This window comes from Acomys russatus, chromosome 20 (genome assembly GCF_903995435.1).
Source record: "Acomys russatus chromosome 20, mAcoRus1.1, whole genome shotgun sequence".
NCBI classification, from domain to species: domain Eukaryota; kingdom Metazoa; phylum Chordata; class Mammalia; order Rodentia; family Muridae; genus Acomys; species Acomys russatus.
The window spans coordinates 55,873,216-55,898,423 of record NC_067156.1 but is presented as its reverse complement, the minus strand read 5'-3'; the positions used below and the strand labels follow the sequence as shown (position 1 = coordinate 55,898,423).

Sequence of the window (25,208 nt, the reverse complement as noted above, 5' to 3'; positions counted from 1 at the left end):
CTGCAACTTTAAAGGGGAATAGCTCAAGTTTGGGTACCATTAGGTAAATAAATTCATTCCACTGCTGAATACCTCAGTCAAGGCATATGACTATGAAGAAGAAAAGCTGGATGCTCTAGAAATATTTCTATGGCCACATGTCATTAATTAGTACATCTTCCATCACTCTCCATCTTTGGGAAACAATGCTACAGTTTCTTAGAAAGATGAGAGAAAAATGGCAAAGGTATGAAGAACCAGCAGGGTTAAGGGAGAGATGGAGGGAGGGGGAGGCATTGGAAAAGAAAGTGCCAAGGATTTTATGGTTTCTACTTCTCTAAACCCAAATGTCTTGAGTTGTTGTGCCTGCATACAGTGACCACAGACAGCCGCCATTGCCAAGCAGCCAGTTCCCATCAGGAAGTGAGAGGAAGCATGAAGTGCATCAAACCCAGAGGGTCACAATTTCAGAGGTAGAGATCCAAGAAAGAAAGATGGCAGTGAGACTTGCCCTCCAAGGGAAACTGAGAAGATTAGAGCACACAGAGGCACCAGTGATCACAGGGTGTGTGACTGTATAGACACTACACAGGCTTTAACAATCAACTTAGTTGCACAAAAGGAAATTTGTTAAAATTCTATGATTGACCCTATAAAGACTTATTATTTTTCACAATCCCTCTAAGACCAATTATCTACCCAAGTGGTGGACCATGCTACTCATATTGCGTCCCTATGAAATATCAGGCAAGAAAAGGTTAAGTATCTATAAATCCCTGTTACAAAACTAGGAATGGGGCTACAGGACTATATCTCGTGTAGTCTCAGTCCAAACTTCAGGTGACAGCACTTAATTAAAACAGCCTTACAAATTACCAATGGTCTAAGCTACCTGAAGGCCACCTTTTGCATTGTTGAACGATATTTACTGACGGGGAGTAGAATTACCAACACACTCTGTGCTGCGCTCTGAGCCATCAGACTTGATACTGACTGATGCTTCAAGCAGATGCCTTCCTCTCTTGTGTACCAAGAGAATTGTTATGAACACCGAGTCTCCAATCTGCTAGAGTTCTGAACAGCCATGTTACACTGCAAAACTATTACCCCATCTCCCCTTTCACTGAGCTGAAGAAAAAAAAAAGTAGGAATTATCTTTTTTTTTCTTTTCCTGTTAAAACATATGGCCCCAACTACTTTCAATGGAAAACAAAGGCATGAAATAATTACCAAATAGGAGACTCTGTGGCACAGATTGAAATGGAAAAAAAAAAAGTGGTATGCAAATTGTCAACATATATAGCCAATCAGCTTCCCTCTCTGTTACTTGTTCCAGTGCCCACCTCTCCCCCATGTTTCCCCATGCTCAGGGAAAAGTTTGGGTAAAAGTAACCAGCCATAGTTCCCCTAGTTAACTCAGAGCAGAGCTTCTAGCTAGCACAAAGTCAGAAGCTTCTGTGCATGCAGAAGAAATGTATGGAAACTATTCAATAAGGACAAAATTATTTCAAAAATTCTTAAAGGAAGTGAGGGACTAAGTATTTCTGATAAGAGACCATGCAATAGAAACATAGTCAACAATAATCACTTTGTGTCTTCAGGCACATTGAAAACAGAATTGAGTTGGCGTTCTTTAATTGTGAGGTTCCAGGTATTTTTTTCATACGACACATTTTTTTTTCTTAATTTTGAAGATAGTTTAGAGATTTACTGCCAGCTATCTTAATAATATTTTGGAATAAGGTCAGTATAAATAAATGTAAACAATAGTAGTTTCTCTAACCATAAAAACATAGTAATACGCTTCTTTGCTTTCTCAGAGAAGTAATTTTAATAGGCATCTTATTTATTCAATAATCTTAAATTTTCAAAACAAAAATTTAAGATCTAGATGATTTCTTAATATGGGGTTAAGGGAACAGTTTTAAAAATTCAGTGTTTGTCCAGATAATTAGCAAGGATTAGGTCTTCTGTCTGAAACTTCCTAATCAATAGACTGATAGATTTTTAGAAAAGAAATTAGTATGTATATATTTTATATATACGTATATGTGTCTGTGTATAAGATAACATTAAAGTCAAAGGTCTATAAAACATGGGCAGAAAGATTTTTTTTAAAAAGCTGTGTAATGGGTGGGAAGTTTGATGAATATATAAAAAAGATCTGAATTGTTCACTTCATACTTATTAATTTTAGGTATGTAAATTTCACCTTAACTAAAAATCAATAAACAAAAACAGACAAAAACCCTAAAAGAACACATACCAGGTCTATAACTCACATGCTGTCCCTAAGAAATTTTCAGACTCATGTGCACGGAAGACCCATGTGTAGGGAGGACTCATGTGTAGGAAGGACCCATGTATAGGGAAGATTCATGTGCAGGGAAGACTCATGTGTAGGGAGGACTCATGTGTAGGAAAGATCCATGTGTAGGGAGGACCCATGTGTAGGGAGAGCCCATGTGTGGGGAGGACTCATGTGTAGGAATGACCCATGTGTAGGGAGGACTCATGTGTAGGGAGAATCCATGTGTAGGGAGGAGTCATGTGTAGAAAAACAGCCTGTGGACCATAGTTCTAAAGTGCTCGGGCTTGCTGCCATTTTCTAGATAGACAACATAGGTAGTTACTGTACCTGCATCTGGGATAGAAGCTGCCTGTCCAAGGAAATTCAAACTGTCCTCCTGCCACAGTTACTCACAACCTTTGTCAGCAGGATCAATACTCTCCTGTCTATGGAAATGAGCACGTATTTATTTTCACTATGGATCTTAAATCGGTGCATTAGCTATAAGGACTGGCCACTGTAAGCAGGAGACCGCATTTTTAAATTTGGCTCTATCATTACTGAACTGACCATAGGTAGGGCATCTATTCTCTCTGCCATGTGACATTCATTGAGGACTGAGACGATACTATGAAAAAGTCAGATCTCAGGGTATCTTGTTTGCACAGCCTGAGGCAGCTGAAAATATGTCTGACAGTTTTCTTTTTAAATAGAAAACTTCTAGATATGTAGGCAACTTACTCCTCTCTTTTCTCCGACAAATCCAAAGAGGAATTGGGTACTTGTGTGCGATGTCAGGAGAGACACAGACCAAATAACCTTATGACAAAGGCTATTTCAATAAATGTTAATGGAAGGTTTTTGCGTCTAAGCTTCCTTAGCTCTTTACTTCTAGAAATTTGTATCCTTTTGTGAATTATACGGGTCTTGTCTCTCATAGAATACAATGGCCCTTTAGGGTCATTTTAGAGGCTGCAATTTAAAGCAGAGCAGAGGCTTTCCTAGAGTAGAGGAGAAAAAATCCAATAAATGAGGAAAATAAACAAAGTAGGGCAAGATTCATGCATCGGATTATCAGCTTTGAAGGACCTTCCCATCTTTCATGTGTTGCACTCAGAAAAAACTGTTGCCAGAATAATGAATGGGAATTATAGAGAACCATAGGTAAGAACAAGTGCCCTTCCACGAGAGAGATGTCAGACAGACGTACCGCAGCGGGGAAAGACATTAGGTTGCTCTTGCACAGCTACCCCAAATTGATGTTCAAAGTTGGCCAAGGCATTCACCAGCTCAGGGTCTTTGAATCTGACTTGCTGTATGTGGGACTCAGTTTTCACAGACCATACTCTCAAAGGAAAGTCACAAACATCCGTGGCACATCACAAGCTGATCAACTGCTTCAATCCTTCTGCTTCACTTCACGCTGACACTAAGCCAGAGCCGTAAGCCGGGGAACAATGCACCACTTTGGGGGTGTCTGCTATGTGATGAGACCTCAGAACTAGGGTTCACTCATAAGAAGACAGCACAGAACACAACTCTTAGTTGCATGCGCCCGCTAAAATAGCTCTCCCTTTCTCCTTCTACGTTTTCAGGGATCTCCTCCCCACCACACCCTCTTATCCGGTTGGTCCAGACTGCTCACTCTGTCATTTTATGCATGTTCCACTGTGTGGGTAGTCTGCTCGACCCCAGTATACTTCATGTAAGAGGGTGGGTAATTCCTCTATCACTCCCCACCTTTTTTTCCCTAGTAAACAAGATGCCAGGTGGTTACCTTCCAGTTAATATTCCTGCACCTTGCTGCCTTGATTCCCACTTGATTGCCACCCCTGCAAGTGTGGGAAAGGTGCCCTTGTGTATCTCCCCTCTGAAGCCCAAGTTTCCTGAGCAGTGTTATCGGAACACATTAAAGATATCTGTTGACTTTATTCTATCCGTCTTGTCCAGTTAAAATCTAACACTTCTTCATACTAGACCTGAGCTGAATATCAATTGCTTCGCTGTCCTGCAAAGTTTCTAGCCACCCTCAGAATAAAGAACTTAGGGAAAAATACATTAAAGTGTTTTTTTTTTTAAGGCAACCAAAATAAGCCCTCCCTAAATAGGAAAGATGAAATCTACTGCCTCCTTCTAACTTCAAACTGATAATCTCAAGTAAGAAAGCTAGTCCAAAGAGCAGATACAGGAATTCAGCCAAGTGCATGTCAGAGCCTTACAGTTGGTGGAGGAAGGCTGAAGCTCCAGCTATTTTTGGTCCCTGAATTCCCTATGTTCCGTTCCTGCACTTAAAGCCAGATGCTGAAGAGCACAATATCGAGGAGAGAGGACACAAGAGCTCAGAGGACTCTGCAATTGTCCCAGGATTTAGAATCCCCAATGTTAGCTCTCTTGAGTGCAGTGTGTGAGAGAGAAGCAAAGCTTCCACTTCTCGGAGCTCTTCAGAGCTCAGGTGAAAAAGATAGTGAAGACTCTCGGCTAGGAGCTGAGATGGGTAGGGTGCCCAGCTTCCATGGCGGTACGGCTGAACCAGAGCATGGTTCATGCTCATCCATGTTGACTGACACCGGGTTTTTGGATTCTCTTTAACCATCAAATTGCCATTGGGGCTGGTTTCCCAATAACGATGGTTTTCTTCTGTTATGTATCAGTTACATCTCAACGGCATGTTCTTAAGGTGAAGAACGCCGGTGTTTTCTAAAATAGTCTGACGCAAACCAACGGGGTGAGGAAATGCTAAGATTTGCATTTTCTTGAAATGTGATGTTATTTCTGAGCTTCTAATTGGAAAAAAAAAAAGTTAAACTGCAAGCAATTAAGTGTGGAGGAGTGCACCAAAGGTGGCTCCTATTTGGGCATATGGTAAATTGATTTGCCATTGAACTGGTAGGCTAATATTAGGAATGGGTGAGCCAAGCCATGTTTTGTGTTTGTTCAACGTCTCATACTATTTTTTCAAATGTCATGGGCTCAGCAAAACCCAAAACACATTTCCTCAGCACTTCTCCCTTTTCAACCCATATGTATTTTGAGAGAAGTTTAATTCATATGTTTCTGATTTATTTACATGCAAGTCATCAGAATGTTGTTTTGTACTAGCTATTTGATGTCCAGGAAGCCTGTTGAGCCTCTCCTTTGAGGTTTTTTTCTCCCCACCCCAGAATCAGGAAGCAATGATTTGCAAATAGTAAAAGAGCTAGGGAAAAAATGCTGATCAGAATCCTCAATATTTCTCCTCAAAGGTTCAAATTTTGTTCAAAACTCAGATTGTACTAAGTCTGAGTATAATTCTAACTTGGAAAACCTGATTTTGGTGTTTCTGCTTGACACTGTCCTTGAAGTTACTGATCTCTCCCTGTGGACATGAAAGTGCATGCTTGCAGTAGATGAACACCACAAACAGATCTGAAGGAGAGATGGCAAGCTGTGCGGGACCTGCTATCTGTAGAAAGGCCTTGGCCTCCAGAAAGAGAGCTAAGGAGCCAGGCGTCTTTTCTGTGAAAGTAAGGACAGGGTTTCCCATGTGGGAATTTAACCACCATTCTCTACTCCAGCTTATAAAAGGAACACTGACTCACGTATGGGTTGGTGGCTGTTTGCATACATTTAAAAACATTCATATCTCCATAAGTATTTCTCTATGTGTTAATAATTAGAAACTCGATAATAGAGAGATGAATAATAGTATAGATAATGATAGATAGATAGACAGGCAGATATAAACCACATTATCTTTTTTCTTTGTAGAGTTTCCGAGGATGAGCAGAATTTGAGGAGATGTATATGCAGTCCTCCACAAGGCATCTTTTCTTTAATAAGGATGAAGGCACTGTGTATTGGAAACACATGGAGAGACTTTTCATCTTTTAATATCATTTGTGTTACCATAAAATTGATCATTTCAATGGATGCACTGGGGTGAGATTTTATAAGTTCAAATCAGAATTTAAGAGCTGTTGATAGTTATTTACGTTGTTCACTTTTAGAAGAATTATAAACAAAGCCCAATTGTCTCCTAAATTTCAAACTGAACACCAAATTCATATCGGGCATTAGGCAGAGAGGCTGCCAGGACTGGCACCTTCTGCCCCTGTGGTGGTCTTACACACGGCCACATTTCCCAGCAGACTCTGTGTCCTCTGGGTGGGGAGGCAGGTTAGCAATGCTGGGTACTCTGAGGCGGCCTTGAGAGATTTTAACCCATACCTGCTTCAAGGTGGAGATAGCACTTTTCCAGAAAGCATATTTGCATTTTCCACTTCAAAACCAGACCAGTGTTAGGACTGAGAACTCAAAATGCCTTCTCAAATCAGACATCTCTCTAGCACAGCTGTTGTTAAGTGACCTGGCACGTTCCAAGATGAGCCGGCAACCTATGCACAGATCTGTTTGCAGTGATGAGCCACTGGTGCTCTCTGTGTGTGTGTGTGTGTGTGTGTGTGTAAGTTATCACATTGGACTTTTCAATACAACCCCCCCCTCAAAAACAGATAGCAGTGGTACAAACAAGAGGTAGCAATGTTTAATCTTTCTATATGTATACATTAAATTAGTCAAATATCCAAATAGCAGCTTTTAAAGTATGTGAGGAGAGTAAATCAACTCACTGCTTGTTGCTTTGAATGAAAAGGCATCCTAGCATTTATTCCCTTGTAAGACTACAAGTACCATTATCAAACATGCAAAACTCAGCCATTTTACAAAGTGAGGAGGCTTCTACATAGAAAAGAAGTCAGCTTGGGCAAACATCTCAAAACATAGTAATCATCAGAAAGAAATGCTTTCTTGTCTCTATAGAATCCAATATGTAGACATCTCCATGCCAGTCAGGAACTCAGAGAGATCTGCCTGCCTCTGCTTCCTCCACACTAGGATTAATAGCTTGAGCCACCACAGCTAGCTAATCTCATATTTTCAAAACTTTTATTAGGGGTACCTTTCTGGTTTTGTGATTAGGGGTGTTCTGGTCTTCAACTGAACAAAGTTATTAATAGAAACAAATATACAAAAGATACCACATTGCCTTTCAAACTATGTAAACTACTCATTGCATGTATTATTTTCTGATATAATCGGTTGGAATAAAAGGGCAATTTCTACTTGATAGGCTATCAGTCTATGGAGCAGAGTGTGTGTGAGGCCAAAAGCATCCCAGAAAATATTTCTGGGCAACATGAAACATGTCTGTAATGTTCTTTCTCTTAGTTCCTCAGTACAGCTTCCTGTGGCCTATCAGAGATGCAGCCCCTGCTAGGCCCTCAGTAATGAGGAGTCTCTTCCTGGGCAACCCCTGCCGGCACAAATCCAGTAAGGGAGAAGATCCCTGTGTGGCTGACAGGTCTCCAAGTATTTCTTTACTGAAGGAGAAATGCTCACAGGTAATATTGCTCCCCGTCTTAGGGCGGATGAGTCATGATAGAATCGGACAGAACTCCTTCATGTCATCCCCTGCCCCTTGATGGCACCAGCGAAAACAATTTCCAAGGAGTGTCTTTTTAAAACACACACACACACACACACACACACACACACACGTCTACTGCTACTATTTTTCAGCTTAATTTCTATGTTTAACAACATGAACTAACAGACATTTAAAAACATGTCCTATAACCTTCTAGGGGAAGGACCTGATCGCTACCCCAACTCGCTTGTAGCTTCAGCATGCTCGCTCGCTCCTGACCATCATGAATGAATGACCTGCTCTAGGATTTTAACAGACTAGTGGACAATTCTTTTTGTTTGTTTTAATTGAAGGTCCTTAATGTGGGCCACATGTTTCTTGTGGTGATTTGGACATGCCGAGGAGGCAGGGCAGGGAAAGCAGAGTGGTAGAGAGGTGGTGGTGGTGGTGGTGGTGGAGGACTGTGGAGAAGAAGAGAAGGTGGGGAGCGAGTGGATGATGAAAAGACCAGCCCCACAAGCAAAGCACATTAGCAACCCAGAGTGGAAAGGGCCGGAAGGAAAACCCACCCACCTCACCCCTGTGCTCATTCTATCAACCTGCAATTGCTGCAATCAAAACCATATGTCGGTTCTTCCAGATCTTTCTCACAGGACAAACATGCAAAGGGCCTCAGGCCTGGCGTTGCCATCAAATGGTAATTGATACCATATGAGCCACAAAATAGAAAAGCACATGCAAACAGCAGCCTCTCTCTCTCTTTCTATGCCCCCCTCCCCCTTCCCCCGCCCCCAGCCCTTTCTTGGCCCCTTGAGAGGGATGAAATTGCAGGTCTTGCCGGGCTGCTAAGTGCACCATGCACCACGAAAAAACAAGTGTATGAGGCTCCACCTGTAAATGAGAGAGGGAGGAGAATCTCAGAACGCGGCCCCGAGAACAGGCAGAGGCTAAGGGTCGCCCCGGGTTAATGCAAGGTCATCGATCTTGGGGGAGAAATGAGCACAGGTGTGAAGCCGATCACAGGCCTGGAGCAGGGAATGACCCTCTGGTCCCTCTGCACATCCGGCTAGGACAAGCCTGTTCCTGCGAAAGTCACATCTGTCCTCCTTTACCCCCCACTAGCGAGAGAGTGGGAGAGTGGAAACCACTGCCCAACTACAAGAGACCAGAAGCAAGACGAGCCCCTCCTGTGTCTGCTACTCTTCTTGTCCGAGGCTTTTTCTGTATCCCATTGTTCTCCATAGAAGAGGAAAAAGGGAAGAGAAAAAAAAAAAGGAGAGAGGAAAAAAAATCATGCAAAGAAGCACGCTGGAGGTCCTGGCAGTTGCTGGCTGGCTGTTAATACAGTAGGTGAAACCGTCTCGTTTCCACCCGCACTGACAGAAACGCCAAGTAGCACTCGGCTCTCGCCTTTGCATGTATATATTTTCTTATTAACTCGATCGGGCAGAAATTTGCAGAGATTTGTTTGGATCTGGAAGTCACAACAGAACGTCAATTTTACAAACCAAGGCTCATTCTGTGGTGGAATGTACAGCCCTGGACCAAACCATTCCCCCCAACACAAGCTATTTGTTCCAATTCCTTCAGCATCCGCTTCTGAGCAAACAACTGAGTCTAAACACGCGCGAATGCTTTCTGCGCTCGTCCTTCTGCCTAGCCCCTTATATGTGGGATTTCCATCTTATAGATCGTATGAAGTTGAAATATTTTCCAGATGGGACGAGGGAGTCCAGAACCCTGTAAACACTCTAAGTTATAAAAGGACCAACTAAATACTTAAAACAGAGGAAGATGACAGCCACATGGTTCCTTTGCCAGCGGGGACTGATGAGTTAACACTGGCAACTGTAGGCAGAGGGACAGAGAGCCATTCCCAACCCCCAAGTCTCAAGATGGGCTGATTCCTCCTCATTTAGATCGGATCTATTTATAGCCTTCCTATGTAAACCGGTTCCAAAAAAAGAAGATTTAAACTCAATTTAAAATTCAATGCATCCCAGTAGGTACGAAAGCCAAGTATGTTTATAACCTGAAGATAAATTCCACTGTCCAGCAGTGGGGAAAAGTAATAAGGCCTATTGATTCCATACATTTGTCCTGATCCCAGCAGCCCTTTCTCCCTTTACAGACCTGAGGAAGGTCCTGCTGCTTAGAGGCAATGCAGGCACGTTCATGACAGCACTAAGCGAGGGGGAGGCGGGGAGGGAGGGGGATGAATAACCGAACTGAACAGAGTGGAGTTGCATGGGTAGGGGATGAAAACAAAAGTTCTGTTGAATGGCAGGGAGGAAAGGTAGGGAAAAGCGGATGGCGACAAGGAAAAGCAGCACAGTGTTGCTTAGGAAGTGTCAGACCAAGCAGGCTGGGGACAGACCACTTTGGGGAGACTGAGACCTTACCTCTGCTCTCCCTTCGTGGTCCACGCAACATAACCCTGTATTGTGAGCATCTGCATTGTTTAAGTTTCATCCCGTAGTGGTGCTTGCTGATTGGCCGGGCATGGCTGACAGCATCAGAATTGCAATCTGACAGACAAGAATAAGCAGGACCACAGCCCAGAATTCATAGTGGGAGGCAGAGAGGCGACCTCAGGCTGCGTATATGTGGCTCAGACATGCAGATGTCGGCAGCAAGGCCTGGGGATGGCTTGGGGGTGGGAGGGCCTAGGAAGAGCCTGGGAGGAGTACAGGAGGAGGGGAGGTGGGACAGGCCCAGCCACCCAAATGACCAGGCTCCAGGCGTCACCCTGGCTTGAGCTATCTCTAGACCATGTTTATTAAGTTCTTTCTCGTCACTCCCTACTCCCTTTACCCCAGAATCAGAGGTTTCTATCCCCAAATCTGTTTTTTGTTTTTGTTTTTGTTTTTGTTTTGTTTTGTTTTGTTTTAACAGAGTCAAAATGGTTGGTGCTTCCAGTATGGGATACTACCGTTAAGTTTTCAGGTCCATTTGTTTATTTTTATTGAGACAGGGTATCATGTAGCCCAGGCTAGTTTCCAACTCCTTATGTAAAGGAGGCTGCCTCCTAATTCCTGATGTCCCATGCCTCTTCATGTCCCTACCTGCCATCTGCTAGGGGTTAAAGGCATTTGTCACAATACCTAGGTTCCCTTTCAGGCATTTATTTTGCAAAATTTCTGATGTTTTTCCTGGGATACAGAGAGCCCGGTTCACAAAAGCATCCCATGCAGGTAACTGAGGGGGTTCTCAAATCTGTCAAGCAAGTACAGGGAAAGACAAGAGGTTCCCAGGGGCTTGAAAACGGAAAGGGCTCACAGAAAGCCTCAGAGCTTGACCAAGGCTCACCCTCTCCACTCAACTCCAATCATTGTCCTATCACACACACATGCATGCACACACACACACCCTCACACATGCGTGCACACACGCTAGGCCTACTGTGCAACACTACAACTGAGACGACCTGCTGTAAACATGATGCCCTCCTAGGTTTTTCGGCCTTGCTTTAGCCTAGCAGAGTGCCTAACCTTAAGTTGCTACTACCTTGACTCATGGCTGCACAGTTCTGGAGAAAATTTAGAATTTAATGCATGCTTTCTCAGCATGATCTTTTTGGAAGACTTGGGGCCTGGGAGGGGAGCATCACACATTCAATAATTATAGAAGAAGAAAAGATAGAAGATGAATCAAGGGCAACAGCAGTAGGAGAGATGGATGAAAGCGGGAGGAAATACCGAGTCAAGCATAGGCCTGAGAGACTGGATTATTAAGACCAACAGGTTCAAGGGGTAGATAAAAGGAAAAAGATGTTTTGGCTGAGGGAAAGGTTAATACAACATGGAAAGCAATATTTAATAAAAACTAATCCTTCAAAAACACCATCATTGATCTAATATCAGTTTTGAAAAGTGAGCTTGTAGAAGAGAGCAAAATATAAGCATCTGGTTAAAATAAAAATAAAAACTCTACTATGATCTCTGGTCCCCAAAAGGGAAAGAAAAATCTAATTTTTCTCCTTTACTGGATGAACACTGGTTACTATGGATTAATTTTAAATATTAAGCTGGAAAGACATACCACTGAAACATGAACACAAGGAAAGACTCATGATTAGAGGGCATTTATATGAAAAGGCCAGCAACAGGTTAGAGATATAACCATAAGTTCAACTAGAGGGGCTGTGGCACAGAATGAAGGGGGCTGGCCATGAGAAACCCACAGAGGAAGAAATGGTCACACAGAGGAAGAAATGGTCACAAGACCTACATTTTATACAAAGAAAAATGCAGGAAATATACAAGGCAAGTACACAGAAATGAATGAGCAACAGAAAACCTGAGCTGGGGTACACAATGTGATATTAAGAAGAGCTATGAATACAACGGAGCAGAGAGTAAACAGAAATGTCGGGGGGGGGCAGTTTGTCAGAGGCACAAATTGCTTTACAAATTTTGTGAACCATATGTTGCATAGAAGCCATTACAGACTGGGAAGAATATAAAGAAAAACAATTGCATATGTCTTTGAACCCCCTTTTGAACTCGCAGTTTCCCCCTATAACTTCCAGGACCTGTATACAACTGCAGGGACATGAACAACAATGACCACACCAAGGGCCTAAGTTGTGACAGCGTGCTCATCGAAATGAATCTGGGTGCTCTGCGGATGGTATTCCTATGGAGTTCATTATCCAGAATATTCAAGAGACAACTGCTTTGAAGGACCATTCAAGCCAAGTGTGCTGCCACCAAACCAGCGGCGATGTGATGGTCCTTATTTAAATGCCCAAACTATGCTACACTCTGTGTACTAGCCCTGGGGAAACCAGCATAGCAAACACCCTTTAAGAAGAGAACTTTATTTCTCATGTCAGTCCTGAGGACTTGAGCAGCTTTTCAAGGGCTTGGCTTTTTTTTTTTTTTTTTTAAACTCAGGAGAGGATCAAGTTGGTTTTAGTGATAAACCAGTAATTGCATATTTGGTGGGAAAGCCTGCAGCTCTGACAAGCAACGAAGGAAGCTGGCTGACAGCAATTTCAGGTGCTGGGACGCAATAAAAACAATGAAGAAAGAAAATGTTTGCTTTTTCTGTCAACCGAGATGTCAGTACCCATTAATAAATCTATCTGCTAAATCTACTCTTATTCATGTGGGACATCACCAATTTAAAGTAAAATAAATTATCTTTAATTAAATGGAATTGTCGTCTTCCTCCCGCTATCATCCCCAATTATTCTCCTTAATCAGCCCTTTAGGGAGAAGGCGAGATAGAATGCTGAAAGGCGCATTGACTATAAACAATTTCTCTTTCTGTCAAGGGATGAAATTTTTAATTTTAATTACAGTTTATAACTATAATTTTTGGATATAAGGAATGAAAACTGCAAAATCTTATCATTCGTGGAGGCGGGGACAAGTACACGGTCACTTCCAAGCTCCCCCTGCCCCTTCTTGTGAACACTGCAGAGAAGCCATTTATGGACAACAAATTAATTGCTTCATTGTAATTTACTACTTTGGTTTCTAGTACAAAAACTACTGGTTTTAATTAATACCTAAAAGTACACAGAACTAACTGAATGCCATCTTCCGTGGTAGTTTCAGGCTGTGAAGCTCTCACAACCTGGGATTTCTGAATGGTATCAGTTTATGTTTAGTCAAGAGCAGCATATGAATTTTAAATATTAAGACAGGGAGGTGGGTGGCAGATGAGGCTGCACTAGCTACTCGGTCACTTCTCCTCTCATTCCCACCTCCTTTTGCGGGGAGAAAGATAATGGCACCAAAACTCTACCAAGGGTACTATAGACTTTAACCAAGTGACGTGCTGCACAACTGTACCACTTCAGCCCTTTTATGAATGCAGGAGCAGTGTCCCCGAAAATAAATAATAAAATCAGCAAGCAATTCACATAGTATTTCAGTCCCAATCTCAAAGGCACAGAGATGAAATATTATCCCATGAGCAATGAAGAAGGAATTTAGGAGTGACGGGGCCCATCTCTTCAGCAGTTACCCTTCCCCTACTGCCAGCAACAGGCAGGTAGGTGTATCTGTATGCACGTCACTTATTATCACTGTGGCCCTCAAGTGGAAGAGTGAGGGAATCCTTTATATTGGGATAGTTGGTATTAATTATTTACAGATAAATGGGTTGGGGGCACTGGCTGCTTACTGACTACTTACTGTTACTTTTAAAAATGTACTTTTTTTTTTTTTCCAGGGTGTAGCACTGTTTTCATTTAGCATGCCTTTGAATTGCCGCCTACAGAAGTAAAAAAAGGAAACCGCAGCTATACAAGCCTGCTGACTTTCTTATAAAAGAACCAGTTTTAAACTTGTTTATACTACTGATTCCAAATGAATTCAAGATGGTGGCTAGTTAAAGAAAGGGAGCCCATGCCAGGGAGTTTGATCAAAGAGCTTCAACTCAGCAATGTTCAGTTTTAATTGACCACTAATTAAGCTACATTAGTCCAAGAACGGCCTGTATCACTTCGAGTAATAAAGAAAAGAATTAATTTAACCCCGTGTCAGTCAGCTTTAGTAAATTCATCTGAAAGCAACTTCTCAGACGACAAGTATGAAAGAGGTGTCTGGAGCAAAATGCCAAAAGTGGTCCACAGAATTCAGAGGAGACAGGGGACTCGGTTCTCAAGTGCATTTGTCACTTCGCTAGTGATGTCACCTTGCAGGTGTAATTATCTTCATTACAGATACAAAGATGTCAGCTTCACTCCCCGGGTTGCAAAGGGTTGCTTTAAAATTGGATTCAAAACATGGCAGCCGACCAGCCAATTTTAACTTTCCTGTATTCTCGACAAAAATAGAGTGGATTTGCAAAATCATGAGAATTTTCAAAGGCTTGGAACTCTCTTCTGGGAAAAGTGAGTTGAGGGGGCTGGGGGAAAAAACAACTGCAATAACACCACCAAAAAAGCTCATTATAATTAGGAACCACAAGCTATGACAGCCATGGCAGCAGCATGCAGAGCGCATGTGTTAAAGTAGTGTATTTCTAAAGAGCCAGTTGCAAATTTGTAATTTTTCCCTATGTTACCCTGCAATAGAAAAAAAAAAAAAAAAGAAAGAAAGAAAGAAAGAAAAAAATTGCTCACTATTCTCATAAAGTATTCTAGAAAGAGGAGGGGGAAAAATCATAAAATGGGGAAAAATAGTACTTGAGGATTTAAGACCAAAATGCAAGCTTTAAGAAGGCATTGCTTCCCAACTCTGTGTCCTGACTGGTGAAGAGCTTCGCATTAAATCCTGAGGTGATGTCCTATGATCTCATGACAGACATCAACATGAAAAATATGTTTAAATCTTAAAATAAACACTGGTGTCAATAGTATCTTGGCTTGTATTTTATATTAATTAACCCTACTCACCATGCCTTCATGAATAGTATTGATTCTTACTGCACCGAGTGCTACAGGGTCACATACTCCTAAAGAGGGGCATCCTTGTGGCCTCAATGCACATTATAGTTTGCTTTAATGATTTCTGGCAACCAACTGCTGTATTTTCTACAATAGTATTTAATGAATAACCTTTTTATCATTCTGCCAGTACTCATTAAAATGCACTTGTTTCTGAGATGCAATAGCTAGCTATATGAAACCAAAATATTAATGCAAATTGGCATTGCTAAGTTTAAAGCAGTATTTGCATCACATGGTTCAAACTGAAAGAGCGCACAGAGCACAAATGCCTCTTGACACCATGATTATTACTGAGAGAAACCATGGTTTGTGGCAGCATTAGCAAGCCCAAGAAGGAAGCACAGGAGCATGTGCCAAGCACCTAGTCTGCACAGCCGGGAGAGATGGGGAAACTTCATCATTCCTCTCATCTATTCAAGAACAGTAGGTATAAGGTACCAAGATACCAAGGAAAGTATTCTTTCTGCTCACGAGCACCTCAAAGGGCATAGTAGCTGTCTCCAAAAAAATGTAACTTTTCATGAGAACAACAGGGGTAGATATAAGAGCAGTCTGTCTTCTGTGGAGGTCATGAGAGGCTTCCAGTCAAGGGTCTGCCTTACTGTACAGAGACCTGGGAGTCTACATCAGACTCATCACATTCACTGGGCCGACGAAACATCTATTGGTTGTCTACGATAAGCTAAGGGATTTACAAAGATGCCTTAAGACATGGCAGATGCTTTCCAACAGAATCTCATTGGTTGAGACAAGGGAAGGGAGTTCAAAGTCCCTGCTCTATGTAAACAGACAAAGGGACTGATCCTTTAAAAAGACGGAGCAAACCAAGAACTAACTGGAAAGAGCAACAAATATAATTGGCTTGATCATTTAAGATAATACAAGGGTCATAAAAAGTGTCAATTTTTATCTCAGAATTGACATGATCTTATCTACAGTTTTTTTTATTTTAAAAAAGGCAAAATATAATATTGAAATAGATGGCAGAAGGCACTCTGGCTCTACATGATCTATATGACCTCATAAATTACAAGATTCCTAAGGGCTTCCATTTCTTAGACCAGATCTTTCCAACAAAATATCCTCCGATGATTCAAAAGTTCCCTGCGCTATCTGACAGGGAGATACTAATGACATATGACTGAGGACTTTGTAGCTGGCATAACTGAGGAACTTAATTTTTAAAATGTTTCTAGTTTTCATCAATTTACATTGAAATCCTAATAGCTACACATGTCTAGTTGCTACCCCATTAGTCAAGGTAGTGTTAGCCTTTGATATGGGCTAACAACAATTGGAGCACCTATTTTATGGAGTGTCTTTGAGAGCGTGTTCTGAAGGACCGAAGGCTTACAGATATATTTTAGCAAATGTTAATACTACAATAAAAGAGTAAGTCTAGGTTTTATCACAGCTTTAAAGTGCTTGCTGCCTAAACATTAAAGGAAAGGAACTCTACAAATATTTCACAACCTATAAATACACAAATATCACATAAATTGTTTTTTTCAAAACACATTCTATAATCAATAATAAGCATATTATTGCTTTAAAATTATTCAGAGGGGCTTGGAGAGATGAGATGGCTCGGCGGTTAAGAGCACCGACTCTTCCAGAGTTCCAGCAACTACATGGTGGCTCACAGCCATCTATAAGGTGATCTGATGTGCACTGTATACATAATAAAAACAAAACAAACCTAAAATTATTCAGAGGATTATAATGGAGCTTACAGACTATCAGAGAGATACTGAAAGCCTACTGCAGATAATCAGTGTTTGATCAAAACTGAAAACAAATCAATGATCCCTAAATGACTTTTTCCTTAAAATCAGTAGATAATGTAAAAAACAAAAACAAAAAACAAAAACAAAAAAAAAACCACCATCTCTCATAAATGCAAATGCTCAAATAAATGAAATTACTATCAAAATGGTAGCCTGTACTCCTTTGCATGACAACAGGTAAAATGACATCCCTGCAGCTGTTCACTGTGAATCTCCACAACCCTGCACTATAAGATGTGACAAAACAATCCAAAGAAAAGCCAACTCACAGGTATATTTCAGGAAGAGGTGGAGCTGAAGCTAATTTTCTGGGACTTCACTAGAAGTGTGCAAGCACAAGGCGGTCAGGTCTCCAGGAAGCAGGCCCGCTGTACAGTGTGCTTTGGGGGCTGAACTCTGCTATGCCATGAACCAAGGCACTGAACAATAAGTCAAACTTATCTGTGAGCCCTCTGTGAGTCCGAGCTGCTCACCTTGTGCTCGAATGCTGTGTTGTGTCTGTTCTGAGCAAACTTTGGAGAACCTTGTAGAGCATGAGGCCGAAAGTGAAGGGTGTGCAACCAACAGTCAGACTTGGCAACTCTTTCCAGAGCTTGGCTTCTAAGAAGCTGAGGTGATCTAGGTTCAAAAAGTTGGCAGGTATTGAGCGTCTGCCATCAGCTCCTTCACCCTTCATGCACAGAGTGCCAGGGACAGCAATGAAGGTCCTGGTACCACTTTCTAAACCACACCCAGAAAGGTACAGTAACAACGGACACTGGGCAGTGACGGTTGCCAGGAGAGTACAAATCTGCATTACCAGGAAAGCAGAAAAGAATTTCTCAGGTTTGCTTCAATCTTCATAATGCTTTTTTTTAATGTAGACAAGACATTTAACATGGATTCAAGTAATACCTTTACTGTTCTCCTCAAATACTTATATACAATTAATTATTAACTATTCTTTAGACTAATTCCCTTTCCTCTTTATGCCCTCCTCAGATAAAACAAGAAACATAGATAGAGTTCCCAATATTTTAAGAGATAAAATGTAAGCATATATATATATATATATATATATATATATATATATATATATATGTAGATCATGGAGAAAACATCCCTCTTTCACTCAGCAGTCTATAAACTGTTTTGAAGCCAGTCCAGTTGTCTCATAAATACTGAATTTACAAACCCTGCAAACGAAATACCACATCTTCTAGGTAAATCATAGAAATATTTGAACAATTAGAGTAGAGAGTGACATACCAAAACTGTTGGCATAGAAGGAAATTTGTTGGAGGGGAGGAAAGGTTATGGTGAAAAGAGACAGGGAAAGGGGGAAGGGAAAGGGGAAAGAAATAGGAGGGGAATGAAGAGTGGAAAGGGGAAGGGAAAGAGAAGTGGAAAGCTAGGAGATGGAAAGAGGGAAGAGAAAGTTCGAGGGCTAGGAAAGAGCAGGGAGAGGTAAGAGAAATAAAAATGAAAGAGGGAAAGAAGACAGGGAAGAGAGGGAGGAAGGGAGGAAGGGAAGGAGGAAGGGGAGAGAGGGAGCGGGGAGCAACTCTATATGTGGCTCACATGGCAAGAATTCACTATTAATACCCAGATTCAACGTGTGTAAAGCAGGACTCCCCTGCCTCTGCTTTGCTAAGGGGCAGTTCTGTGCAGTGTACCAGGTTTAGCCTCTAGAACCATATGCCAGTAGCATCGGCCTCCCCCTCCCCACAATTGTGACAATCAAAACTGTCTCCATCTGTCCCCTGGGAGGCACCACTGCTCTAGAGATACATATTTGTAATCAGAGTCTGTCAGCAACAAATACCCATTTGGGTTTTCTGACGTTTTCTATAAACATCTCTAGAAGTATCTTCTGCCCCTTGAAGCAGGGCAAAGCCGTTTACACCCACGATCATCTTGAATGTGATATTGTGACCTGCAGCTTTGAAATCAACAATCTGCGTTTGTTTTGGAACTTTTAAAGTCAGCTCTATAGTGATTTTGATTATGTAGTGGAAATGTTCAGTATTTCCAACTGACTCGCTCTAATCTATACGTGATAGCCAAACCAACACATTGTATATTACTTTCTGATGAATAAACAAGTTTGAGCAATAAATAATTGGCCTTATCTCTTACTGTCTAGTTTTATAATCTACCCATCCATCCACCAGCCATCCATGCTTTCCCTGATCCAGCCGTACACTCATCATCACAGTCAAACTTGCCATGCTTCCAATTCTGATTGAGTTATGAGGAAAAGCAGAGGGCCAACCAAAGAGTTTAATCTACATTGCTCTTGATTCACAATGCCTTTGGGAAGGCACGATTATCCAGAATAATCCCACGCCGGGCCAGCTGTAAGCTTTACATACTACACCAAAAGGCCTAGAATGGTTGCATTGTTTGTCAGGTCACTGCTACGTCAATGTTCCAATAACCAACAGACTTCAGACTAGAAACAACTTCAGAGACAAATGGATCCTGAGAATCACAGTTGAACTTTGAAGGCTGTTTAATGGGTGTGCAAAGTAGAGAGCCAAAATGTAATAAAGACTGTAAAAATGTAAAAAAATGAAATGAAGTAAAGGGTCACCTAAAATTAGTCAGGTACAATTTGGTTCTTCTTTGCTACTGTTTTTCCTTTTGTCCATCAACTAAGAGTGGAGGAAGAAAAGGCCACAAAACTAAACTGTCCTCCACAAGGGACAAGTGAGTGTGGTTATGTATTTCTCAGTGTTGTCTCTGAAAGAAAACACAGCCTCTGCAGCTGAGAGGTCAGGTTCTCGCGATGATCCCTGTAAGTCATCTTTCTAGGGGTTAATTAAGTAAACTGAATCCTAAAAGATCTTATTAGCAAAACTGACACTGTAAAGTGGTGCCAGGAGCATCTGCCTTGACGTGAATGCTCTCAAAGTGAACCGCACAGAACGACCCAGCACCTCTTTGCAGTGTTCGCTGGTCCACTGCCAGCATCCCAGACCTTTGGTGCATCCTGAGACCTCCGGCAAGTGAGGTCACTGGACTCCACGTCAACACACCTAATTTTACACTCGCGTCATTGAAGTTTTTAATACAGCACAGAGTTTTTTTTTTTCCAGGTGTTAATAGAAAAATCAATTTAAAGTCACAACAGCTGTGATCATTTTAAATCTCACAGCTGTCATAGGCTGAAAATAACCAATTTGAGCACATATATTTTGGCTGCAAATACAACAAAATGAAAATATGATGGAGTGTTATCTTCTGCTCCCTCTGAAGCAGACTGGCTAGTACAATGGCAAGGGACTTACTTGCTTTAATTTATAAAACCAGGCTCCCATGTCACTGCCATGTCACCTAACCGGCAGATGGCTGCATAGAAGAGGGAGGAGCACGGGCTTTAAGAAGTGGCCCTATGGCAACTGCTGAACACGTGTAATTATAGAAATAGTATTAACTCTGGAAGGGACTAGGCTAAATAGTTGATTTCAAATTGAGAGTTCATTTATGTAAGCATTTTGCTGTGAAGACAGGGGGAGATTAAGTGGGATCCATGCTACACATTAAGTGTTATTAAAGTCTGGGTGTTTCAATTATTGCAGGACGAAGTCTAAACTCCTGTGAGTTGCTGGTAACCACTGTCTTTCAGGAAGCAATAGCATTTTATCCACATCTTTACATGCTCTCTCTAGCCACAGCATACTTTCTCCCCTCTCAATTCAAATCTAATGTCATTCCCTCTGACAGAATGGAGTGGCATTCTTATGGAGTATTTAAAATAGAATAAAATAAAATGAAAAACAAGAACTGAGCGTCAGTTATCCCGCCCACATGCACAAAGTTGGAGTTGGTTGTGTGAACTGTACTGTGAGTTATGAGCACTCTCCAAAGTCTAGAATTCTATTGGCAAATGCTGCCATCTCTGCCACAGAGAAAGGTCGCTTAGATGTTGGGGGCAACGATGGTCCAGATGAAGAGCAGAAGGAGACGGAGGGTGCTTCAAGCAAAGCATCGGCGATGCTACATGACTCACGTTTTAGAGAAGCTTCCAGAGGTCTTCCTAAGCCCCTGGGAGGTACATAATTAGAGAAGAAAAATCTCAAGTATCCCTTCCAGATCTTAGACATACCCAGGATAAAACTGAGGAGTTGCCCATGTCTGCCACTGAAGAACTTCTACTACAAGTCTGACTTTTCATTCTCGCTGGGGCGGGGGTTGGGGAGTGTTCAACACAGCAGGTACAGGGAGACCTTCCTCTCCTCTATTATTTGCATACTAATTTCAAAGCCACGAGAAATACACTGCAGTCGTCTAATCACAACAACACACACAAAGGCACTACAAAGTGAAACCATACTTGTTCAACATTTACCCCAACCCCCACATCACACAAAGGAACCCTAAGAAAAACACATCCACCCTGCTCAGAACATCTAGGCTCTTCTGAATTGTAATAGCAGGTGCAGAAATAATAACGTGCTGGCCAATCAACTTTTTCCCCCTCTGATTTGTCAGTTTATCTTAATAATGCCATTAAGAATGTAAACATTTCTGCAATTTATATTTAAAAGTCAATAAAATAATGGGGTATGGAATCTATCCTTTTTAATTTTTTAAGTAATGCATTTGATTATTTTAATCACGTCAGTACTTAACTGGATGGAGTTTAAATATGCATGTAACATCAATTTAATTGGCTTTATTCCCTAGAAAAACTATTGAGTAATACAGTGTTATTCTCCTTACTTAAAAAAAAAAAAAAAAAAAAAAAAAAGGCACAATTTAGGGAGAAAGTCTAAAGCACATTTATATTTTGTTCCTTTCTTGGAGGTGGAAGTCTAGTCCCTTCCAAATATCCTCCATTATTAATATTTTAAGATGGTAACCAAAGGGGTGAGAATCCAAGAAGAGGTGAGAGTCCAGGACATGCTCACTAGAAGGTTGACTTAAAAAAATAATTAAAAAGGGTGTTTCCACACTGCAGATAAACTTTACTGGGCTCCAGTAACAGAGTAGTGGTTGGTAAATGCATCAACTTTTTAAAAAATACTGGGTGAGTTTTCCCAACATAGCAATTCCCACTTGAGCAGGGTCATTATTGGTGTAGTTGTTCAGTACTTTCTAATCCCATCCTTAGGTTTGTGGCGGTGAGAAGGATGCTCACTTCCGCTGCTAACACCCCCTGTTCTTTTTCCGCTCAGCTACGATGGAAGCAGCTGGAATTCAACTCTTCCCCACTTGGTCCCACCATTTACCTCACTGTGTCCTCTCTCAGAGTGAGTGTAATTTGGCCTGGAGGACAGCACACAGCTCTAGGTCCCCGGAGGATGCCAACCAAATCCTACATCTTTCCAGTGGAGTTGAAATGGAGCCATCACATCTCAGGGCTCCCACCTCCTATTTCTCAGGTGTCTTAACTCAGTCTCTGACCCACCATGGGGAGAAGGAACTGAGCTTCAAGCAGCATCCTCTCTAAACACCACATTCCTGCTGTAGTGCCCCCCTTCCCAGGTCATTTGGAATAAAATGCCGGGCGGCCTTAAGAAATGAGGAAGTGTTTGAAAGAACCTGGAAAGGTAATAAAAAGCAGCTTGGAATTTAAAGACAGTGTTCCCAGAAAATGGAACTTTAATATTCTAAGTAGATTATGTAATATAAGCCCACCTGTGAGTACAGAGTTGTAGTTTGGGAGTTAGAGATCTCTAATACTTCAGAGAAGGCCTATTCATACCTCTCAACGCAGTCTCAAAGGGAGGGAAGTCAACTTTAAGAACTATACTTCAGAAAAAAAACATCACTTTGCTCAACAAAACGTTAACAATTATCTGTGCTGCTCACCTTCCATGACACGATAATGGAGCAAGTAAGTTATCATCTATTTAAAAGTGTTTGAAAGTCTGCAGGAATTTCGACATGTTAAACATTTTCAGCATCGCCTCAGCTTACAAAATACAACTCTTTTATTAAAATGTCTCCATCAAATTGGATACTATTCCTTCATTTTCTGAAGTATACAGATCGTTGTTATAGGACTCTGCCCCTCCTCTAAACAGTTTATAAGTGGTTTTGGAACATGCAGGATTTCATTTTTGTCACCATGCATAATTTTTATCACATATAGTTTTGCCCCATATCATCTTAGAGTAATGTTGGAAAGTATTAAGGGCCAATGAATAAATACTATTTAATAAGACATATGAAAACCTGAAAACACTTGATCCTCCCTCACTTTTCATTTATAATGATGATGAGCAAATGTGCCTTTGAGCAGGTCTGACAGTATTGGAGGGGAGTAAGAAAAACAACAACATGACTTGCTGCATGTGCTCGGAGTCAGGCACTTAGGTTTGCTGTAGGGAGCAAACATTGCTCCTGTTCAACTGTCCTCTCCAGGTAAAAGTTACCCCTAATTCAAACAACTTCAGAAAACTTCCCAGCCACTATAGAAAAATTGGTATGTTCTCATCAGAACAGGAATTAAGGGGCTTTTGGTCTCTTCACGATGAATTTCCTGATGGCAGTGCTAACCATGGACAAAGCCCATGATAAAGAAAGGACATTGCAACATTTCTCACAGTGGCAGAGAAGGGACAGAAGTTTCGAGATGGTCTGGGAATGCACACATACAGCATTCACAATTAGAAAACCTGATAATGTCTGCAGTTCCTGCAGACTATTTAACTGGTAAGGCATAGAGAAAAAAAAAAAAAAAATCGTCCTCAAGCCTGTATGGTGGCTGCTCAATTTTACTACAAAATAAATAAATAAAAATAAAATTTTAAAAATGGAGGAGCAACAGCAAAATAGACAGTTGGGATTATACTGTGAATCAAGTGTACTGAGGGGCCGGAAGCATGTAACTCTCCAGTACAATTTCCTGTTGATCAGCGGGAAAGGTATTTCAATATCTGCCAGCTAGTCTTGTTTTCCCCTGACCCATCACTCCTTTCCCTAGCTCTCTTTCCCCTCCTCTGACACCTTCCTTCCAACTCCTGAAACAGCGCCATTACCTAGTGCTGGAAGCCGGATGCTTCCCTAGCGTCAAAACATTCAAACCTTCCAGAAATCAGGGGTTAAACAAAGTGAACCATGTACATGTTTTCTTCCTAAGAAATTACCCTCCCGGCAAAAATGTTCAAACTGGCGTCCCTGAATCTCAAGCAAGGATTTTTTTGGAAATTTAATCAGAGGCAGCTGAGCAAGAAGTAGCTAAAGAATCTACAATTTCAAGATTAAGTATCTAGTAAATATTTACCAGATTAAACCTACAAAAATTAACATAGTTTTGTTTTAAGGAATTAAATATATATATATATATGCATGTATGTATGTACAAATTTTCCTACACGCTTTTTGTGATTTTTTTAAAAAAAGATTAGTAGGCAGGTAAATAATTAGGTTTGTGGTCTAAGCATATTTTGTCTGTATTAGCAACTAAACCAATATTTTAACTAAAATGCATTTATACTAGTTTCTCTTGTTTACAGTCAGGATTATGAGCTAATAATTGTTTGAAATACCTTTTAAAATGTCAACTACAATTTGCACACTGGATACTTTAAAACCTGGTACTTACTTATCTGTAACTGACCCAGCCTTGATTTTTTTTTCAAAGGGCCATATTAAAAATGTACTTAGCAATGTTATTTCTGCGGCTATTAAAATATTAATCTTTTTATGTTGCCACTTTCCATAGTAAATGCATAAGAGCCGAAGCCTGCACACTTCACACTTAGGCTTGGGAAATGAAGCTTGCTGGCTGTGACTGTCACTTATGTATAGGTGAACTTTGATCCAAGAACGACTCAGACATGAGAGGTCCTGTTATTCCGATGTTTCTGTGTTTAGGCAGCCTTAGTATCAGAAGAGAGTTTGCCTTCATTTTCGCTTTTGAACTTTCTGAAGATGAAAAGCCTGCATAAATATGACCAAGCCTTGGAATATAAACATGGGGAGCTTGCTCTCATTTGCCTTCTGAAATTTGATGACTTGACAAATAACTATTTCAAAACAACTAGTTGGAAACACGGTTTGAAGCTTGTTAGTATGAAGCAAAAAGAGCAATTAGAATAATCACAGGTTTCCCTATACGGCTTAACACATGCACACGCTGCCGAGTGCCTATGGTGTGATCTGAAATTACCATTAGGAAGAAATTTTGCCACTTTTGTTTTCAATTTCATTTGCCAGAATTTTATCTACGTAGATTTGCCATATTTTCAGCAATATGGAATTTGACCAAATAATTACTCATTAAAATTTTAATTCAGTGAGCATATAAACCTTCGAGAAAACAAAATTTAGGGCTAGAATTCTTCCCCCCTCCCCACCCCCAACTTTGGGAGAGCAGGTCATGCCCTAATGCCCAGGACTTCTTAT

General features: G+C 41.1%; 1 protein-coding gene across 20 annotated transcripts in view; it reads right to left on the bottom strand.

Moving 5' to 3' along the window:
* The window catches only part of Tcf4 (transcription factor 4), a 336,672-nt gene that overhangs the window by 61,467 nt on the left and 249,997 nt on the right, over positions 1-25,208 (bottom strand). The window contains exon 1 of one of the 20 annotated variants that reach the window (XM_051163546.1): positions 10,076-10,230. The exons of the other annotated variants lie outside the window; for them this stretch is intronic. The gene's annotated coding sequence lies outside the window, so the exon portion shown is untranslated. Of the gene's footprint in view, positions 1-10,075; positions 10,231-25,208 lie in introns of those variants that run through there. 20 annotated transcript variants of the gene reach the window in all.